This window comes from Canis aureus, chromosome 12, assembly GCF_053574225.1.
Source record: "Canis aureus isolate CA01 chromosome 12, VMU_Caureus_v.1.0, whole genome shotgun sequence".
Taxonomy (NCBI): Eukaryota; Metazoa; Chordata; class Mammalia; order Carnivora; family Canidae; genus Canis; species Canis aureus.
The window spans coordinates 42,306,010-42,327,475 of record NC_135622.1 but is presented as its reverse complement, the minus strand read 5'-3'; the positions used below and the strand labels follow the sequence as shown (position 1 = coordinate 42,327,475).

Genomic DNA, 21,466 nt, shown 5'->3' with positions numbered 1-21,466 from the left:
AAACCCCACCCCTGTCCTCAAGTGCTCTCAGAAGTGAGCACTCTCCAAATCCACTCCTGAGCCACCCTTTCACCTGACTGTGCCTGTTTCCCCTCCGGCCTGGCTGCTGCCACTCCTCCCTCTTCTTCGGGCCACCTCCCCCAGCACCATGCACAGATGCACCCCTTCCCTGCCTGTCCAACTTCTTCCTGTGTCCCAGCAAGGCATGGGTTCCCTCCTTTTCCAAGTATGTCTGTAGGCTGACAATGGAGTAGCAGACTGCCCTTCAGCCAGGTCCTACGTCCTCACACCGCTCACCACTCACAGCACCCCTGGCCAGGCTCGGGTACATCTCAGACTGACACCATCAGTGTTCCTAACTGGAAACGCCCTGGACCAGCTGTAACCCCTCCCTGTCCCTCAGGGTCCAACCCAATCTCTCTTCTGGTACAATGACTCTGGCATCTCCCTCTTCAGTCGTAGCACCCTTGTTCATTATCAGCCTCAAACATCCATCCCATGATTATTTCCTCCCTCCACAGGCTCCCCTGAGCTATGCTCCCACTTCCATTCCAGCACTGAGCACTTAGCCTTGAGTCTGTATCTCCCTCCACACTGTGAAGCTGGAGATGGGACTCATCAGTCTTGTGTCCCGAGTGTTCTACAATGGTCTTTTCATACGATAAGTGCTCAGTTAATGAAGACATACTAAATGGCTGCCTGCCCACCAGCCGTGTGCTAAGTCAGAAGTGAAGTACCAGGTGAACCCAGAACACCTGTCCTCTTAAAATGGCTGAATATGGACCTACAAGATGGGTAACAGCAGCAGGACACCAAGGGAGAGCTTCAGACTGAGGGCTGTAGGACTTCTAAGAGAGAAGAGATGACCAGAGACTGGGGCTTCAAAGGCATCCAATAAAACAGTAGGTAGAAAGAGTATGAGGTTAATGCAGAGAAGAGAAGGGGAACAGAAAGGACAGTTGAGGAGGCAAAATGGCACAAGGCTAATAAAAGACAGTAAGTAGACCTGTTTGGGGAAGCCAGGACAGAGAAATGGGCTGGAGTCCAACTGCAGAGGTGGATAAATACAGGCTGATAACAATAATTTAGCTAACTTTTATTGAGTAACTACTAGACTAACCTCTGTTTTGTTCCCAAATTATCTCATTTATTCCTTACTACCTTCTGAGGTAATTTCTGTGATGATACCCATTATACAGATGAGGAAACAAAGGCACAGAATGGTCATATTACTTGCCAGAGTCACATAGTGATTAAGTGGTAGAGCAGGAGTTCAAACCCAAAGCGTTTGAGGCCAGAGATCTCACTCTTATCTGTTATCTTCAATAGCCTCTTGGGATGATAAGACTTGGTCTTTATCCTGACGAAGCATGGAGATATTAAAAATGGGCAGGCAGGAAGTGGAGAGAAAGAAGGGTGTCACGGACCCACAGGAAGTTGGAGTGTTCCTCTACAAGCACTCTATAGTTTAAATTTGAAAGGGAAAACCCAAGTCTATGGGGTTGATTGAGAAGCAAAAGGCAAAACAATGCTGAGAAAGAGCCCTGAACTTCCAAGTGAAATCTGAATTTGAATTCCATCTCAGTACTGATTCAGGCAACTCAATCCTTTCTTGGGTACTCAGTTTTTCCATCTGTAAATTGATAGAACTGGGGTCCCTTCCAGCTCTGAAGCTCTGTGGTTTTATGAGGATTCTGTGATGTGAGAAGATGGCTACCTGAGTAAACCCATGGCATAGGATCAGCCAAACATCCTTTGGCTCCACTTCAGCCCCACACCCTTTATGGAGCCTTCCTGATATACCCTCTAACTCCAGTGCCCTTATTTGCACCACACATTGGTCACCTGGCATATGCAGCCTCATGATATTGCGGGATTTTGAGGGTTGTGTCCTCAACTAAACCCACAACTCCTGGAGGCCAGTATGGTCTTGTATCCTACATCTCTGGGTTCCTCTCTCAGCATCTAGTTCTGTATATAAACATAAGAGATCTTTAATAAAGACACTGAATTTTTAATAACCTACAGGGTCTGTAGGCGCTAAGGTTACCTTCTCTGTATTTTTAGGTCAATCTTTATACCATACACCAATGAACCAGGATACATTCCTGTGACAGAGTTCCAGCCTGCGTGAGCTTTGTACCCTTGCTACAGTCATAGACCCCGTAGGCCAAGCAGGGACACCTGGCTGGCTCAGTGGTTGAGCTACCTTTGGCTCAGGTTGTGATCCCAGAGTCCTAAGATCGAGTCCCACATCAGGCTCGGCGCAGGGAGCCTGCTTCTCCCTCTGTCTATGTCTCTGCCTCTCTCTCTGCATTTCTCATAAATAAATAAAATCTTTAAAAAACAAAACAAAGACCGAGCAATGCCACTTCTTAGCTGAGTGATTCTTAATCCCTTTAAGCATCCTTCATCTGAAAAACCCAACTAGTAATACCTACTCTTAATGGGGTGTGTGAGAATTAATAAGACAATATGGGTAAATGCATTTTGTATTCTATGAAATTCTATCTAAATATAAGGTAATATAAACTCTCCAAGGCCCTGAACTGGGTTCAGGCCCTGACTTCAAAGCTGTATGACTTTGGACTAGCCATTTAACTTCTAGTCTCTTCCATTGTCATATGCATGCTCTTCCCATAAAATTTCTGTGGTCCAACTTGACATGCTTTCCCACCCCTCCCCACTCCAAGGCTCTGAGCCTGGCTTAAGAATCCTGATGCCAAAAAAAAAAAAAAAAAAAAAAAGGAATCCTGATGCCTACGCAAGTAGAATGAATGCTTTCTTTTTTTGGGCCTTCAGTTTAGATGATTCACGCCTTACCTGCAACTGGCTTCATTCTGATTATATATCTGTCTTCTCCTCCAGACCAAAGGTCAGCAACCTTTTTCTATAAAAGGTCCAGATAATAATGATTTTGGGGGTGCCTGGGTGGCTCAGTCAGTTGAGCAGCCAACTCTTGGTTTTGGCTCATGATCTCAATGTCATGAGATTGAGTCCTGCCTTGGGCTCTGTGCTTAGAGCTGAGTCAGCTTGGGATTCTCTCCGTCTCCCTTTGCCCCTCCCCCAACTCATGCACATGCACACTTTCTCAAATAAAAAAAATTTTATATACTTTTTTTTAAGATTTTATTTATTTATTCACAAAAGACACACAGAGAGGCAGAGACATAGGCAGAGGGAGAAGCAGGCTCCATTTAGAAAGCCCAATGTGTGGGACCCAATCCCAGGACCATGGGATCATGCCCCAAGCCAAAGGCAGACGCTCAATCACTGAGCCACCCAGACATCCCTCAAATAAAAAAATGTTTTAAATAACTACTTTAGACTTTGTGGGTCATATGGTCTCTATTGCAACTACTTGATTCTGCTCTCATAGCATGAAAGCAGTCATAGACAATATGCAAATGAATGGGCATGGCTGTGTTTTAATAAAACTTTTACAAAAACAGACATGAGAACAGAATTGACCCACAGGCCATAGTCTGCCCATCCCTGCTCCATACTGTCAGTTTCCTAAAGTACTGACAAGATTTTATTTACCTCTGAGCCTTCACTTGCGGCCCTGAGGCCAAGCCCAGAGTCCAGCCCCAAAAGGTCCTATATAATTCATAAACTAATAAATAGCACATATAGTAGTAGTAGTGTCCTTTTATTGAAGCCCTATCAGATGCAAAATACTCAGAACTCTGTAAGGTGGGTATTTATCATTCTATTTCACAAATGAAGAAAATGAGGGATTCAATAATTTATCTGCATAGCTGGTCAGTAGGAGAGCAGAGATTCACTCCCAGGCCTGTGTGTAGGAAAACCCCCATGCCACACTACACGCACTGGAAAACCTTAATTGGATTGAATTTGAGTGGTATGGCTGAGTTAGGTATCTTCTAGCTCTCCCAGCAAAGTCAGCAAAAGGATCTTCAAGTCCCAACGTGGCCTCCCGCACAGTCACAAGCTACCCCACCTGGTAGCAGAGAAGCACGTGTTGCTCATTTGTCTTCTCTTCACTTGCCCAGAGCCAGACATCACATCTGCTCTGACACACCCAGCTTGGCAGTAGGCATCCTGAAACCACTCTGAGCATGAACAAAGCCTGCTGGGGTGGGAGGGGGCTGGTTAGAGGTAGAGGATGTTTGGCCCTTTTGTGCACTAAGAAACAAGCTTCCCAAACACTCTCCCTCAGGAGCCCAGAGAGTAGGAACCACTGTGAGTGACCTCCATGCTGATGGCTTGGGTCCACCATTCCAGACTTTTCAAGAGCCAAAAAGAATTTACAGAAGGAGGAAGAGCAGGAAGTAGAGTCAAGGGCCAGATCTGAGCCCAGTTACCCAACTTGCCTTTCTCCAATTTTCTCCAACCCTTTCTCAAATCATAGTTAGATCCCACGCCTTAAAAGGACAAAGATAGTGGGGCACCTGGGTGGCTCAGTTGGTTGAACATCTGACTCTTGGTTTTGGCTCAGGTTATGGTCTTATGAGTCCTGAGACTGACCTCGCATGGGGCTTCTCTCTCTCTCTCTCAAATGAATAAATAAATCTTAAAAAAAAAAAAAAAAAAAAGGTAGGGGGGGTAGCCTGGGTGGCTCAGCGGTTTAGCACCACCTTTGACCCAGGGCCTGATCCTGGAGACCCGGGATCAAGTCCCCCGTCGGGCTCCCTGCATGGAGCCTGCTTCTCCCTCTGCCTGTGTCTCTGCCTCTCTCTCTCTCTCTCTCTCATGAATAAGTAAGTAAAATCTTTTTTAAAAAGGGGGGGGGGGACAAAAACAGAAACTGAGGAAGCAGGTTTAAGGAATAGGACTGAAGATAAGGATCATCCCTTATAAGTAAATGGGCTCCCACATGCTCTAGGGGTAGGGAATGTGTGAAGAGTCCAGGCTGAAAGTAGGTACTAGAAGGTGAGGCTTGGAAGTATTCAACAGAATTTCATCACTACCTGTCTAAAACACCACTAATGCATTTTGGCTCAGGCAACGATGATTGTGATTTTGGAAAAGTCCCCTGAAGCAGTGGTCAGGAAGACTGGAGGCCAGGAAACCAGTTGGGAGGCTGTTGTCATAGGGGAGCTATTTGGAAGCCCTGAAGCAAGGGGACACTGGGAATGGAGATAAAGGTCCAAAGATCTTTGCCAATACTACCCACACTCTCCACTTGTTCTTCCACTTCTATATTCTTTCATTCGTTCAACAAACATCATTTGAGTCCTGCTATGTACAGACAATGTGCTAAACACAAATACACCTGTTCTACTCTCTCTTCCCCATCTTTCCCTTTCCTTTCCTCCCTCTCCTAATCTCTCATTTTTTCACCAGCTCCTTGTTTCCCTGACATCCTCTTTATGATCCATTCCAAAGGGAACTCAGGAGCTGAGGCCCCACACCCATCTTCTCCCCAGGGGCAGGGGACTGGAGGCAGGGCCCTCGCAGAGTCACTGAAGCCCAAGGGCCCGTTACCTATACAGAACTTCTTCAGGGGCCCTCTGAGCCTCAAACTGAGCAGCATGTGGTCTGGCAGACCAAATAAATGTACTGAGCTCCCCTCATCTGCTTTAAACATATATACCATAGGGGTATATAGCCACCACCTGGGTGGCTCAGTGATTGAGCATCTGCCTTTGGCTCAGGGCATGATCCTGGGGTCCTGGGATCAAGTTCCTGCTTCTCCCTCGGCCTATGTTGCTGCCTTTCTGTGTGTGTGTCTCTCATGAATAGATAAATAAAATCTTAAAAAAAACACAAATATACACCATACAACCTTATTTCATAATCGACTAGAAAAAGACAAAAGTAAATATACCACTTCCTCCAAGGTAATATCATTGACCTAACTCCCTACAGTGGTCACTAAACAAAACTGGTAATTAGGGTCCAAACAAGAGAAACCACTGAATATTTTCAAGAGTGTTTAATGAGAGGACTTAGTTACCTGAATGACAGAGGAGCTGAGGATCTGCCAAAGGATGATGAAGCATCCCCTAGCAGCTGGAAGTGACTCCCATCCCTGAGGACCCAAAGGACAAAAAGAGGAAGGAACCAGAGACTCAAAAATGGGTGACGGCACTGGGGGTTATTCTGTATGTTAGTAAATTGAACACCAATAAAAAATAAATTAAAAAAAAATTGCTGCAAGAAATGCTACGAAGCTGAAAGAGTATCAGAATACCCTCACTTCCCCACCCTCCCCCCCGCCCCGTCTCACCCTCTAGTTACCCAACGACCTGTCCAGTGGTCAAGCAGAGCCAGAAGCCACTGACATGCAGCCTCCTGTGGTCAGGCTCCCTGTGATTCAGAGCAAGAGACAGGCAAGGAACAGATCTGGGAGCAAATGGGCTGGTTTGGCCTTTCATTTTCTCCTACCATTTACCTGAGCCAGGCCCCCAGAAGCCCACTTTGCTTTGCCTTTGATCCACAAGGCTGGGGCCTGGGAATCAAAGAGAAGCCACCTAACAGCTTCTTCATTCTAGTGGCCAGATGCCATTCCGGGCTTCATTCTTCCAACCCCTTGGACGGTGTTTCTGGATTCTCAGCCATTTGTTTCTACCATATAGTCCTTCCTCCATCCTTCCTTCTTTCCTTCTTTTCATCCTTCCCTCCTTCCTTCCTCACTCACTCATCTGATCATGTATGAATAACTGGCTATATGTCAGGCCCTGTGCTGGGCACTGGGGACATATTGGACAATGAGAATTAATCCCTACCATCCAGGAGCTAATAGTCTAGTGACAATTCCATACAAAGAGAGAGAGAGAGAGAGAGACAATTGTAGTGCAGGTCCTTATGTAACCCACTAAAGTGGAGGAAGGGATGGTCATGCTGCCGTGGGGGGTGGTCAGGAAAGGTTCACAGAGGAGCCCATGTTCAAGATGAATCTTAAAGAACATCTCACAGCTAAGTAAGCCCACATAGGGCTTTCCAGTAAGAGGGAACAGCATATGCAAAGACATGGAGGCAAGAAAGAGAATTATAATCTGGTGGGGCGGAGGGTATGACAGTGAGATGATGGGGTTGCATCAAATAGATAGACAGGGCTGGCTGCTGGAGGGCCACACAAGAATATCTCTCCTGGGATCTATCGAAAGCTTTTAAGTAAGAGAGGAAGCCTGTCAGAACTGAGCTGGAGAAAGATCCATCTGGCTGCAGTGTGGAGAAGGGACTCCGGTGGGACGTGAGGTTGGAAGGCCAGGGAGAAAGCTGGTGTCCATGCAGGAATCCACGCCTGTAAGTAAGTACGTAAGTAAGTAAACGAAGTCAGCATCACTGGAAGGAATTCACAAAGACCTTGTTATAATCAAGGTTTTGATTATCGTAAAAAAGAACCAAGGAAGGAAAGAAGCGGGAGGGGACGGGAGGGGACGGGAGGGGAAGGGAGCGAAGGGAAGGGAAGGGAAGGGAAGGGAAGAGAACCTGCTCCGAGAAAGTCAAGCTGTTTGCCAGTAAATCAGCTGTCAGAGGCTCAGGTTGCTAAGCTACAGGGAAAGTGGAACAGCCCGCGCTAAAAGGAGCTTTGGGGGAGGTGGGCGTGACCAGGCAGGTCGCTACCCCCTCCCGCCCAGAGCACCGAGCCTCGAGCCTCGGCAGCCCTGCCCCGCGGCTCCGGGAGGGGCGCTCCTCCGCCTCCAGGAAGCCCCCGGGGGTCCGAGGGCTGCAGCACAGCAGGGAGGGGAGGCTTCAGGGCCTGGGCCGCTTCGGAGGGGGAGCTGGCCGTGCACCTGTCCTCACTCACCGTGGCTGTGCGCTGGGTACATTGGCAGTGCCCCGAGCTCCTGTCACTCTTTCATCTTGTCCTAAGGCCCTGGCATGTGGCCTTTCTGGATCTCTGCTTTTCTAGGTTTGTCCCGCGTAACTGAAATGGCTTTTTTTGTTAACTTCATCCAATGACTTGACTTCCACCACCTGTAGCTTCTTTTTTCTTTTTTAAAGATTTTATTTATTGATTGATGAGACAGAGAGGGGCAGAGACCTAGGCAGAGGGAGAAGCAGGCTCCATGCACGGAGCCCAATGTGGGACTTCATCCCAGGACCCCAGGATCATGCCCTGAGCTGAAGGCAGACGCTCAACCACTGAGCCACCCAGGTGCCCACCACCTGCAGCTTCTTAAACCAATTCTGAGACGGGGGTTGGTGTGGAGTGGAGAGAGCTGCATTGGAACAAGACAGCCAACAATAAGGGCTGTTTACCTTGTATGGCCTTAGATTGACGGCTTTGCCCCTGGAATTCAACCTTGAAGCCACATAGCTTATTGGGTCTGGGGGCTACGTGTGACCAGGAGCTCCAGGGACTCATCCCTTGGACTCTGCTTCCTTGTGCCAGGAACAGCACATGCCAACTCTGGGTTCCTTGGTAATAATAGTTGCCTATAGGCAGAATTCTCTGAAAGGTCAAGGTCAATCACACCCAACCTCCCTCTTCTACTCTAGCATACAGATGTCCCTAGAGCCTCTACTGGGGGGAAGGAGGGGAAAGGGAGGTGGTTCTCCTGGAGGTCAAAGTTCAGGGAGCAGAAGCCAGTGTAAGCTGCCTCCCAGGATCAGACTCTAAGCAGCCAGGGTAGGGAAGTGATGGAGTGCGTGGAACTAGAGACACCAGAGGAGCAAAAGACAGGAAACTGGGAGTCTTGTGGGGGTGGGGATTGTTGAGGGATGATGGAGTCAAGACCCAATTGAGGAAAGAAAGCCTAACAGGAGAGGTAAACTGAGTCACGAGGTCTGCAGATGACAAATGGCATGGAGTAGAAATAGGCTGGAGGAAATGATGAGGGCAGGGAGCATCTGGCAGAAGAAACGGATCACTGATGGCATGACCCGCTGAGCTCCCACTTGAGCAAAGGCTGGAGGGGCCCCAGTGGCACAAGGCCATCACTTCCCTGGTCCTCACAGATCCCTCTATCCCCGGTCTCAGAGGTTTCTCTGTTTGCACTTACTCCGATGGGGCGTTCTGCAAAGTAACTTCAGCGTGCGTCAGTTTCCTCACCTGCAAAATGGGGACAAAAGTAATCTCGATCACACAGAGTTATGGGAAGGGTTAAAACAGTTAATATATGGATCGTGCTTACTACAGTGGCTGGCACACGGTAACTACTCAATGCATGTGAACTACTATGCTTTTTATCATCATCTGCTTTGTATTTTCAGCGTGAGAGGAACAGGGCACCAAAAATGGAGGAGGCAGGAGCTCCTGGCCCATTCAGCAACTAGGGAAAAGAAGGCAGAGGTCAAATGCTTGCTAAGGCCATGCAACAAATGAGCGTTAGAGTCAAGGTACAGACTCAGGTGTGCTGGCTGCACAGCTCAGGTTCTTTCCACTGTGTCCATTCATGTCTCTTGGTTCCTCCCAACTTTGTTAATGACCTATGTGGGAAGTGGGGCTGAGAAGCAGCCTGGTGGGAAGGGCACAGCTGGGGAGACAGAACACCTGGATCCAGGGTCCTACTCGCTACCTGGGTGACCTGGGACATGTTGCTTTCCCTCTCTGGACCTGTTTCCCCAGGTGAAATGGATAACAGTAGTGTCCCTGAGGGGTGTTGTCAGGAGGGTAAAGCTACCATGGCGAACGCACCAATACGGAGCCATTTTCTGTGTCTTGTCATAGACAAGAAATGTTAGATGTTTCTAAACCTTCTTCTCACCACATGTGGGTCTCTCATTGCTTTGACCCCCTGTCTTGACCTCCTGCGCCCCCAGGGAAATCATTCCAACCACAACTTCTGAAATACCTTTCTGCCCTTCACTCATTCTCTGTGCTTCTATTTTCCTTCTCTGGAAGTTTCCAACTACTTTTGAGTTTCTAACCTTTGTTTGCAGTTAGTGCGTCAATCTGTGCCTGCATGCAGGCCCTCAACTGCCTCCCTCCAAGGACCATCCCAGAGCAAAATACAGGATTGGGTACAGCTGGTTTTCCACTTCATTGTGTTGTGTCTGTTCAGCCTGCTAGAGCCTTCCTCTGCCCAGCCCCAGCATGAAGTCTTTGGCTTTTCTCTCCTTCTCACCTAACCTGATGTCTGGACAGAATCCGAAATTCCTTCCCACTCAAATGAAAGTAACAGATAAGCACTAATACCTGCCAAAGAGCATTTATATTTTAACGAGGGTCAGAAGCCACTGCCCAAGCACTGAAATTCTCCCTGCAGAATTTTCCTTTCGTGCACCTCCAAAGATGTTTGATTCCAAGCACGGGCCTTCCCCCATTTGTGCAGGCCAGTGGGACCCACCTACACATAGGCCAGGCCCTGGCAATGTCTCTGGAATGTTTCCTCGCTTTGAGGGCAGTATTGTAGTCATGCTTGTCATGTCTATGATGTCTCTTATCTGTGTATCTCGAAGAGCTCTGGGAATGTTAATTAATGCAAGACACAGTCTAAAAAAGCAGACTTGCAGGCGGCAACCTCCAGCTACAACTGCAGTTCCTTTTATACTTAAAAGCCTCCATTAAGAAAGAATTCAAGGTTTCTGAAACCCATGTCAGCCCTCCTTTCAGCAAAGAGATAACATGCCCCGAGTGTTTTGGACTACAGTTTTAGTTATGTTCCCAGCTGATTACTCAAAATCATTTTGCTATCATGACTCTTGTTGTGTTAAGGCAATTGCATCAGTGTATGAGTTCAAGTTCCAGCTCCCAATCCCAGCTCATGACCTTTTCAGCAAGTCTTGGGAGCTTTCTGCCTCAATTTCCTTCTCTATAAAATGAGATGATAATGCCTATCTCTGGAGATTATTGTGAGCCTTCAGTCAGATAATATCTAGAAAGTACCTACCTAGGTGCCTGGTACTTACAGGTGCTAGTAAGAGTCAGTTCCCCACTCTGTCCCTCCCCACATTCCCAATCCCTTGCCACAGAGGCTGCAGAAAAATAAACAGAAGGACACATTCAGATCCATGTGTTCTAAAAAGAGGTAGAGTTTGATTATTAAAAACCCCAGACCCACATTGCTTTGTTTAAGACTTCACAAGTTCACTTTCACCCTTTCTTGCCCTTTGCTAAGAAAAAGAAGAAAGAGGGGCTCCTGACTCTTGGTTGCGGCTCAAGTCATGATCTGAGTCATGATCTCAGAGTTGTGATCTCAGGGTCATGAGAGAGTCTGTTTGAGATACTCTCTCTTTCTCTCTTTCAAATAGATAAATCTTTAAAAAGGAGAAAGAGGGGGATGCCTGAATGGCTCAGTGGTTGTGCATCTGTCTTTGGCTCAAGTCATGATCCCGGGGCCCTGTTACTGAGTCCTGCATCGGGTTCCCCACAGGCAGCCTGCTTCTCCTTCTGCCTGTGTCTCTGCCTCTCTCTCTCTCTCTCTCTCTCTGTGTGTCTCTCATGAATAAATAAATAAATAAATAAATAAATAAATAAATAAATAAATAATAAAATTAAATTTAAAAAAAAAACAGAGAGAAGAAAGAGTAAAGCATGAATTGAAGAGAAAGTTGGAAAGAGCTATATGTGCTGGTCATTGTGTTAGACGCACCAAAATAAACAGATTGCCTTGAACAAGGAGATCATTATCTACAAAGTGAAGCTATTAACCTGAGCTAAGCTGTGATGCACAAGGAAGAAATAGTTGAGTGTTCCTTCCTTGGGAAGCACCCTGACAATTTAACTGTCATCACAATCACGATAACATAAAAATCTTGTTCAGTTCGTTTTGACCTTCTTTTAACTGTGGTGGGTGCCCCACCATCCTAGATCTGGGGAGGTGAGGCAGGTCAATAACTACAAATGACTAACACCCTTTTGATTCAGGGTCAGAATAAGGAGAGCAAGAGTGGTGACTTAATCCAAAGACCGACTATGAAGTTACATTCAGAAGGCGAAGCAAGAAGTTAGGAGATGAGGCCAGAAAACAGAATCACAAACTGTGGATGGGTCCAGGATGGGGTGCTGGCTGGCTGGAGCGGTCAGTGCCATCTGATCTGGAAGTGCCAGGCTAGGCCAGGCATACTGCAGGAGCCCAGTGCCAATCCTGGAAAGGAAAAGGAGCCGGTGGAGGAGGAGCAGGGACCAGGAAATAGCAGAAGCTGAAAACAAGTAGAGCAACAGGTTAAGGTCAGAACTCAATGTCTGTAACCCCAGTGCCAAATCCAAGTGTGAGCCACGGCAAGAACAGAGTCCAAGACTCGTGCCCGGCGCTGGTGCACTTCTACCAGACTGGGAATGATGCGAGAGCAGGGGTCCCGCCTGCCTGGTTCATGGCCTTGAGCTCAGAGCCTTTGGCAGGCCCCCAGTAAGAGCTACATAAATACTACTTGTCCTTGCCATTGCCAAAATTAGCAGAAGCTCATGAATGAACCGGGTGAGAACACCCAGAGATGGAGTAAATTGAGGCTACAGCATCTGAAAGAGGGCCTTTCTCCAGGGGCACCTCTCTCCATCTCCAGGAGCTGGTGCTCAAAACCTGTAGCTGGATATGCCTCAGACCTTCCCTCTGTGCCTCCCTGTGTTTTCCCTAAGCCTTGTCCTGGCCTAGTTTCTGCAGTCGCCATAAGGAATTATGACATATTTGGAAGCTTATAACAGTTGAAATTTATTCTTTCCCAGTTCTGGAGAGAATAAAGAAGTCCGAAATCCATCTCCCTGGGCTGAAACCAAGGTGTTGGCTCCAGAGGCTCTAGGGGAGAATCCTTCCTTGCATCTTCCAGCTTCTGGTGACTGTTGACATTGCTCAGTCTGTGGCTACATCGCTCCAGCCTTTGCCTCTGGCTTCACACGGCTGTCTCTCCCTCTCTCTGTGTGAAATCTCTCTCTGATTCTCCTCACAGGGACCCTACAGTAGCATTTAGGGCCCACTTGGAGAATCTGGGATAACCTCTCCACTTCTAGATCATTAATTTAATCACACCTGCAAAGACTCCCCCCCCCCCTTTTTACTTAGAAAGTAACATTAAGTTCTAGGGACGAAGACCTGATATCTGTTGGGGAGCCATTATTCCGCCTCCACAGAGTCCAAAGCACCAGTGGCTAGGCAAGGATTCCAGCTTGCCTTTCCCTGGAGTGATGTAGCAGGGACTGGAGTGTGATGGGGAGGGGAGGAGAGCTGTCACCAGGGCAGAGGCAAGATGAAACAGGGCAGAACAGAGACGTGGGAGAGGCTGGTGGGGATCACATGGCCACAGGCAGGCTGACATCAGCCAAGCCATGGGGCAGAGTGGAGCTCAGCACCAGCATCTGGGCGGGGGCATGTTAATAGCCTCCAGGAAAAGGCATGAGTCACTTGGACACCCCGCCAAGGGAAGGAGGAGGCCAAGGCCTGCCTGATTGCACTGGTGGGCTCAGGGCCATGGTGGACTGCACTGGGAGTTGGGGGCCCTTGCCCAACCTCCCTCAACTGGACCCAGCTGGACTATGTTGACCAAGACACAGTCCCTGTCTTTGATAAGCTCGCATCCTAGTGGGGGAGGCTGGCATATAAAAAGTGCCTATTAGTAATGCACACATATCTATATGGGTCTGAGGGAATGCATATAAAAAGAACAGTTATTCTACTTGGGGCCAAAGAGTGGTAAATTTAGAAAGTTTCAAAGAGATGAGACTGAAAGTTCCAGAAGGAGTCTCCTAGGCAGAGGTGAACAAAGTCCAGTGGGGAGATAAGAAGCACATGGCAGCTGGGGAAACCAATCATGACTTTGCATGTTTTCTGATTTCACCTTCCTATAAACAAGTGGTTCCTTCCTCACATCTAAACAGGCAATCAAGCATTGCCAGGGTTTTATAATCACTGTGAAGCTGAAATATAAAACAGAATTCTGGAATTAGAGTGAGAAGACATAAGCTCAAATTGTGGTTTTGCCATTGACTCATCAAGTGACTTGGGCAAACCACAAATAACCTCTGAGGCCCGTTGCACTACCTATAAGATGAGGGCAGTAACATCTTCCTCAGGGGATCATTTCAGGATTAAGTGAAATAATGCAAGAGAAAGAGTCTGAAAATCAAATAAATGTAGTTTCCTTCCCTCCTGAGAGGTAAAGTAGTTAAGCCCAGTAGACCATTACTGGGGCAAATGCTCTTCCTGCTTGGGCTGGGACAGTGGGGTTACTGAATATCTTTATGGGCATTGAAGGCATCCCACCTTACCATGAACTCAGACTTGTTTTCTCAGTTGTATTTTCTTCCCCATTCTTGCCTTCATCCATGCTCACAGGAAACCACTAGGGAGGATCCTGCGTGGTCCTTTCACACATTTGTCCCTCTCGATTTTGCTGATTTGGGACTGCTCCCTCCTAAAAAGCAGGGGGTCTCTCAGTCATGGTGGTGTTAATAAATAAACACACACACTCTTGGCCTCAAGCATCAACTATCACAGTCTGGCACCCTGACTTCTTGGAAGCAGGGCCATTGCCCTCTACCATAGTTCCCTTGACCACGCCATCATGCTTCTGACAGCCCAATTTCAAGAGCAGCACCATTAAAAGGGCTGCAGGAGCTTCCTCAGGGGAGAAGCTAAGAGCATGGAATTTAGAGCCTGGGTTTAAGTCTTGGCTCATCCATTAAACCTCAAAGCCTCAGTGTCTTCTTCTGCAAAGTGCAATACTGATACTCATAGGGACACTCACAGGAATGTTGTAACGAATAAATAAGATACTTATAAATTGAGGGCATCAGGGTGGCTCAGTTGGTTAGCGTCTGATTCTTGATTTCGGCTCAGGTCACACAGGGTTGTGAGATTGAGCCCTGCATTGGGCTTCACACTGAATGTGGAGCCTGCTTAAGATACTCTCTCTCCCTCTGCTCCCACCCTACTTACCCCACACCCTGGCTTGTGCATGCACACTTACTCTCTCTCTCTCAAATAAATAAATAAGAGAACCCAAAAAAGATACTTGCAAATTATGCAGGACAGTGCAGGGCTACTATTAACTGGGCTGATGGGAAGGATTAGGAACAGAAAGAAGCAAATGTTTTTAGAAAACCAGTAGAAGAAAGAAAGAAAGAAAGAAAGAAAGAAAGAAAGAAAGAAAGAAAGAAAGAAAGAAAGAAAGAAAGAAAGAAAGAAAGTTAGTTGGAGAGGGGATGGTGATACCATGCTTCCCACTCTCCCATGATTTCTTGTGATTGGGGCAGAGGGGCAAATCCAGTGAGTTGTCCCAGGGAAGGTAGGTGATACATGAGGCTTTTCCCAGAGCCATCTTTTTCAGAGGCTCAAATGGAACCTGATATTCCAGCTCCTAGAAAGCCATTCTCCTGACAAAGGCATTAAGTCTCCACCAGTTCTCTGATAAGGCAAAGAAGTAACAAATGAAGTCATTAACATTGTTGCTCAGAATATTTAACATTTCCCTGGAACCTGAAGGAATGAAGCAGAGGGCAGGTAAATTTTGACGGAGTAAGTGTAGTGGATCAAATGATGACCTCTAAAAGATATGCCAACATCCGGAACCTATGAATATGACTTATTTGGAAAAAAGAGTCTCTGCAAATGTAATCAAGTCAAGGATCCAGAGATGAGATCATCCTGGATTATTTGAGTGGGCTCTAAATCCAAGAAATGTCCATAAAAGAGATTCACATGGAAGAAGGGAGAGAAAACACAAAGGGAAGGCCTGTGGAGCCCTATGAAAATGGAGATATGCCTGCCTCCCCCATTAGGATGCGAGCTTGTCAAAGACAGGGACTGTGTCTTGGTCAATGTGGTCCAGCTGGGCCCAGTTGAGGGAGGTTGGGCAAGGAGCCCCAGCTCCCAGTGCAGTCCACCATGGCCCTGAGCCCACCAGTGCAATCAGGCAGGCCTTGGCCTCCTCCTTCCCTTGGCCGGGTGTCCAAGTGACTCATGCCTTTTCCTGGAGGCTATTAACATGCCCCTGCACAGATGCTGGTGCTGAGCTCCACTCTGCCCCATGGCTTGGCTGATGTCAGCCTGCCTGTGGCCATGTGATCCCCACCAGCCTCTCCCACGTCTCTGTTCTGCCCTGTTTCATCTTGCCTCTGCCCTGGTGACAGCTCTCCTCCCCTCCCCATCACACTCCAGTTCCCTGCTACATCACTCCAGGGAAAGGCAAGCTGGAATCCTTGCCTAGCCACTGGTGCTTTGGACTCTGTGGAGGCGGAATAATGGCTCCCCACAGATATCAGGTCTTCGTCCCTAGAACTTAATGTTACTTTCTAAGAAAAAAGGGGGGGGTGGGAGTCTTTGCAGGTGTGATTAAATTAATGATCCAAAAGTGGAGAGGTTATCCCAGATTCTCCAAGTGGGCCCTAAATGCTACTGTAGGGTTCCTGTGAGGAGAATCAGAGAGAGATTTCACACAGAGAGAGGGAGAGACAGCCATGTGAAGCCAGAGGCAAAGGCTGGAGCGATGTAGCCACAGACTGAGCAATGTCAACAGTCACCAGAAGCTGGAAGATGCAAGGAAGGATTCTCCCCTAGAGCCTCTGGAGCCAACATCTTGGTTTCAGCCCAGGGAGATGGATTTCGGACTTCTGGTCTCCAGAACTGGGAGAGAATCCACTTCTATTGTTTCAAGCCACCAAGTTTGTGGCAATCTGTTGTGGCAGCCAGGAAGATTAATAGAGGCCCCAAGAAGTTGATCTTGCTCTCCTGGTTCCTTTTAACACTGCCCCCCTCCCAGTTTGACAACTGTCTTATTTGCCTCATGCCTTCAGTTTCTCTTGGCCCCTTTCTCTAAGGACCTGGAACAATAACCACCATTTATTCGGTATCTACTACGTGCAAGGCGCTAAGCCAAGGGCTTCATGTGGCCTGTGTCACTAATCCATCCAATAATATAATGAGATGGGTAGTGAGGCCCAAAGAAGTTAGGTAACTTGTCCCGAATGGCACAGCTGGAAAATGCTGGAGCTGAGATCTAAACCCAGCTGTCAAACTTCAAAGCCTTTGGCCGCAGCCCTGGAGCCTCCCACCTAAATGGGGGCCTTCTCTAGATGACTGTCAGTTCCCCAGAAGCCCATTGGCACTTCATACAAGTAACAAATGCTTATTACATGCCAGGCATTGTGCTCAGCACTTTATATACATTATTATATTTTTATTGTCAAAGGAACTCCATGAGGTTAAGAGCTATTATTATCCTTTTTTATAGACAGGGAAACTAGAGTTGGTGGTAGAACCAGCACCGGGCTCCTGGGGGTCCTGGACCAGTGTCATTTCCTCTGATCGGCTCTGCCTCCCATTTTCACAAGCACACTGGGCTGTAATTTGACTTGGACTCAATTCAGACTTCTGAAAGGCTCCCGTGTTATCCAAAGCCTGGAGGATTTCCATCAAGTGTATGTGTAGAGCTTGCTTGTTAGTTTCCAGAGAGTTCAAAACACCCACCATGCCACAAAAATATTCCACTGCCCAGACATTCACAAACACCCTGCCCACATTTTCAAAAGTCTCTCTACCTAGTCCTATCTACACCCTCCTCCTCATTAGAAAAGTTGAGAGTTACACCGCAAAATTAATATACTAAAACATTCTGCAAAATATGTATTATTATAACATTGGTCATTATTAATGATGGTTGTATAAAGATGGGTTGGAAGGGAAAAGTTAAAGATTACACCAAATATGTATCCCAACTAAAAAGCCTTAAAAAAGGAAAGTATCTTAACGGAGGCGAGTTGAGGGAATAAAGCCAAGGAAAAGGAGCGAATGAGAGGAAAGCGAGATTGTCCGTATTTATAAACCCTGAATAAACCCTGACTTATTTAGAGTCAGTGGTAATTTGCATACTTTCCTATGAAATGTCGAAAACCTTAATTGAAACAGCAAGCCATACAGCATGGCCAACAGACAGTAAAGTGCCTTTGGAAGTGAGTTAGGATTTCCTGGACCATCTTGGCTCTTTTTGGGGTTTGGGAAGGAAGAAGAGTCCAACAAAAGGAAGAACAAACTCTCCATGGTTGTCAACAGAAGTAGAATAATAAAAAGAGAACAGAATCAGGGGCCAAAAACCTGGGTTTCAGGGTTTGCTCTTGATCCATTCGCTGTGTGACTTTGAAGAAGACACTTCCCTTCTCTGGGCTTCAGTTCTTCCTGTCTGCAGATGATTTCTGTGGTGCCTTCAAATTTCAAAAGGATATTGTTAATCACTAGAGAATCACAATTGTGTTTTTCATTTTATTTTTGTTTTCTTCTCACCATCTCATAAACACTAAGAGAATGAGTCCAGGAGATACGGTTCCTGCTGAACACACTCATCTCTCCAGAAAGCAAAATCACACAGACATTTGGCTAAAAACCTTCAGAATGGGCTCTGTCTCACACCCAAACCCTAAACTCAGTGAAACTACCCTCACTGTGGCGGCTGGAGCCGCTTTGCTAGGGAGGAGGTCCACAGAGGCCTCTGTTTGAATCTCTTCATTGCAACACTCCCAGAAAGCCAGCCCTGTCCTTAAGTCTGCAGAGCAAACATTATCCTCTGCAAAGGCTAGAGTTAGCAGTCATCTAAAGTCAACGATACTCCTTGAAAGGGAGAGCTTTAATCATTCATCACTCTTCCAGTCCCTGCTGTCAAAATGAAAGCAGACATGAGGGTGGACCCTAGCATATCATGCCAGCCTTTCATCCAAAAACACCAAAAGCTGGGGGCAAGATTCAGAATTGTGTTTCACAGCTGATCCAGATCATAGTTTGGGGAGAGAAACACAAACACAGGGGACAAACACAGGCAAGGTTCTGGAGGGAGGGGACAGGAAGAAAAGGGTATCTCTGCTGTGCTTGCCACAGAGCTATGGGTGGTATTAACATGTTCAGAAAACTTTACCCAGATGTCCAGAATTTAGACTCACCAATAAGCCTTCTTGCCTTAAACATTTATCATAACTATTATATCTTGTTAATTAAGGTGCTGCTTCATTATTATGCTAAATATGCATCTTGCATGTACATCTTCAATCTCCACCTGGCTGGCAAATTCTTCAAAGGCAGAGGAAGTTCCACCTGTTTAGTTTCCAAGCCCAACAAGATGCCCAGTGCAGAACTGAGCCAAGACAGGCAGACCACCTTTGCCAGGAAGTCAACAGCAGTCCTCACTGTGTCCCCAAGGCCCCTCTCCCACCAATCCATCTCTGTCCATTTCTGTAAGCCACAAAGCAGTATTTCCTCCCCCAGGTGTGGGAAGACTAAGGAGGGCACTAAGGAAAATGTTATTAGGTTTCTACATAGCTCAGACTAGTCTATGCCCCATCTCAGACTTTCTAAATGATAATAACAATGATGATGACATTGTTCATTGAGTTCTTCCTTTATGCAGGCATCCCTAAGTGCTTTATCTTGCAGCACAGTCCTCATGACAATACTGTGGGAGAGCTACTTTTACCATCCTCATTGTACAGGTGAAAAAAAAAATTGAGACCCTAAGTGCACAGCTAAGAAATGGTAGACCCGGGACTCAGATCAGGGCTGCCTGATTTGAAGCCTGTGTTTTAAGATCTAGGATATTCTACTTTCTGAATTAGTTTATGAGTTCCTTAAGAGCAGAGATCTTGTCTTTTTCTTTCTGTACTTTCACAGAGCCTAGAGGAATCCTGAGCACTAGGGGACTCTTGGCATCTACCTGCTAACTGACTGGTGAGAGATCCATGCCCAGGGCAGTCAAACACCAGAGATAAGAGTGACAGAAGGATACAGAATGATCTTGCAAAAAGAGTTTAGGGAGCTGCTTAGAGCTAGGGCAATTTTGGGTAAAGGAGTATAAACACAGAGGCTCCCTATAGACAATATTCAGAAACTTTCAGAAAACCTTGGGAAGGAGAGTGGCCTTCTCTCCTCCAAGGAAGATTCTCCAAGGAATAATAAGGCATTCAGATATACCAGGGGCACAACAGGATTGGCTATGGGACGAAACCTAATTCAATGTCCTCATCATTGGTAGTCACCAGGGAGCCAGTCTTGCTCTTTGCAACAAACTTCTCATCTGCTATCCTGTCTAAATTATAGTTTAGAAAAATGCACAGTGCTCCTATACTTCAGATTATTGGCAGAATTTTCCTTCCTTTTCCTGCACTAAAGATGTGTAGCACTGGGGCACCTGGGGGACTCAGTCATTTGAGCACCTACCTTTGGCTCAGGTCATGATCCCAGGGTCTTGGGATCAAGCCCTACATCAGGTTCCCTACTCAGTAAAGGACTCTGCTTCTCTTTCTCCCCCTGCCCCTCCCCCACTCATGCATGCGCTCTCATAAATAAATAAATAAATAAATAAATAAATAAATAAATAAATAAATAAAATCTTAAAAAAAAAAGATGTACAGGATTGTGGCCCCATTTTCCTAATGGCTTATGTTTCAATATTTTATTTGTAAATCTGTTATTTGGAACTGAAAACACATTTGCTATCGGGAAACATGTTATTTAAGGAGGTTAGAATCTCAGGTAGGTCCTAAAAGTCTTTTTCTACCCATTATTAATAGTACTGAGTCTGATAGCACACATCACCTGCAAATAATCACATGCAATGGGAAAATGAATTCCTAATTCTACCTTAGTATTCTAGGACAGGACTCCCTCTAGCCCTTGAAATAGGGATTCCTGAGAATGAGAAGGTTGGTGGCAATGTGGTACCTTATAGCTTTCTAAGTGGATTTGGAGAGGAAATCAAGAATTGAGGGTATAAGGTCATGCCAGCCTTATCAAAGAGGACACATCTGGGATCCCTGGGTGGCGCAGCGGTTTGGCGCCTGCCTTTGGCCCAGGGCACGATCCTGGAGACCCGGGATCGAATCCCACGTCAGGCTCCCGGTGCATGGAGCCTGCTTCTCCCTCTGCCTGTGTCTCTGCCTCTCTCTCTCTCTCTCTGTGTGTGACTATCATAAATAAAAATTAAAAAAAAAAACAAAAAAAAAAAAACAAAGAGGACACATCTGCTGAAACAGAGTTTACCAACACCCCTGATATTTGTTGGCTCAGGATAGCACACATGAGGGTATAAGTCACACTATTGACCTCCTTCAGAGCATCTTAAACTTCAAAGAGATTTCCACCATACTCAGCCTGGTAAATCCCTGAAGGAAAGAGATCAATCATCTCCCAGTTCCAGCTTCAACCCAAAATATATTATTTCATGCTGAGGGACAGGGGTTTGAAGAAGAAGTGATTCCAAGAAGTTCCTTATTTATTTAAAAAAATCATAATGGCTACTATTTATAGTACTAACTTTATGCCAAAGGCCTCATAATTTATTATGTTTTAATTTATCAGATTCTCATAACAATCCTATGTGTAGCTTCATTATTAACTTCACAGGGAATATAAGAACAATGAGGTTTAGCATGACCAAGTAACTTGCCTTAGATCATATGGCTAGTCTGTGGAAGAATCAGGATAAAACCCCAGACTCCAGGCAAATTGAATTTAAATAAAATATTTTTTAAAAAAAGAAAAACCAACCCTAGGCTCCAGGCTACTAAATTACTATGATATATTTGTTTTTCCAGAAAAAAAAACCCATAAAGCAAAGTTTGCCATAAGTATGTTAAAAATATGTATTCATATTTAAATGATAATCTTAAAAAGCGATGTAAGCATATCGCGGATCATTG

General features: G+C 46.3%; 1 long non-coding RNA gene across 3 annotated transcripts in view; it reads right to left on the bottom strand.

Moving 5' to 3' along the window:
- The window catches only part of LOC144281049 (uncharacterized), a 137,093-nt gene that overhangs the window by 56,978 nt on the left and 58,649 nt on the right, over positions 1 to 21,466 (bottom strand). For 2 of the 3 annotated variants that reach the window (XR_013349498.1, XR_013349499.1), the window contains exons 2-4: positions 14,057 to 14,202; positions 11,840 to 12,000; positions 8,919 to 8,968 (exon numbers count right to left, since the gene is read on the bottom strand). This is a non-coding gene — a long non-coding RNA (uncharacterized LOC144281049). The remainder of the gene's footprint in view (positions 1 to 8,918; positions 8,969 to 11,839; positions 12,001 to 14,056; positions 14,203 to 21,466) is intronic. The other variant, XR_013349505.1, reaches the window with a different exon arrangement.